Source organism: Lepus europaeus, chromosome 4 (genome assembly GCF_033115175.1).
Source record: "Lepus europaeus isolate LE1 chromosome 4, mLepTim1.pri, whole genome shotgun sequence".
NCBI classification, from domain to species: domain Eukaryota; kingdom Metazoa; phylum Chordata; class Mammalia; order Lagomorpha; family Leporidae; genus Lepus; species Lepus europaeus.
In genome coordinates this window covers 112076194-112076781 of record NC_084830.1, presented here as the reverse complement: position 1 = coordinate 112076781, position 588 = coordinate 112076194, and positions in this window count along the sequence as shown.

Here is a 588-nt window from a genome sequence, read left to right as displayed (position 1 = left end):
CCTCCCCTCCGGCCGGGCGGGGCGGGCCTAGGGCGGGGCGGCGGCGCCTGAGGCGACGCCCGGCCCAGGGGTGGCCCCCCACCCCCGCGAGGGGCGGCCGGGACCGAGCGAGCTGGGGGAAGGCCGCCGGTCTCGCCGCTCCGGGGCCCCCCCACAGCCGCTCCAGACAAAAGGCCCCGGACCCCGAGCCGCCGCCGCCTCCGCACTGAGAAATAGCCCGCCCAGGCCGGACGCCCACGTGACGCCAGCCCCCACTTGCTCCGCTCTCCGCCTGGCTGCTGGGGATTGTAGTTCTCTGGATCGAAAGGACTTGCTCTCTGAACGCCGCTGTGGAGATGGACTACAAAGCCCAGGATGCACTGCGGCCCCACCTCCCAGGCCCCTCCGCTCCCGGAGATCGCCTCAGAGTGGTCCCAGGGAGGAGTGGGCGGGGCGTTAGTCACGCCAGCGAGGAGGCAGCCAATAGTGACTGAGATGGGCGGGCTGGGGAATCCCGGGGCTTGGGTCCCGCCTCGCCGCCGAAGAAGACGGGGAGGGGGGGAGGAGCTCTTTACAGGGACTGTCATGGCTGTTTTAGCACTCGCAGAC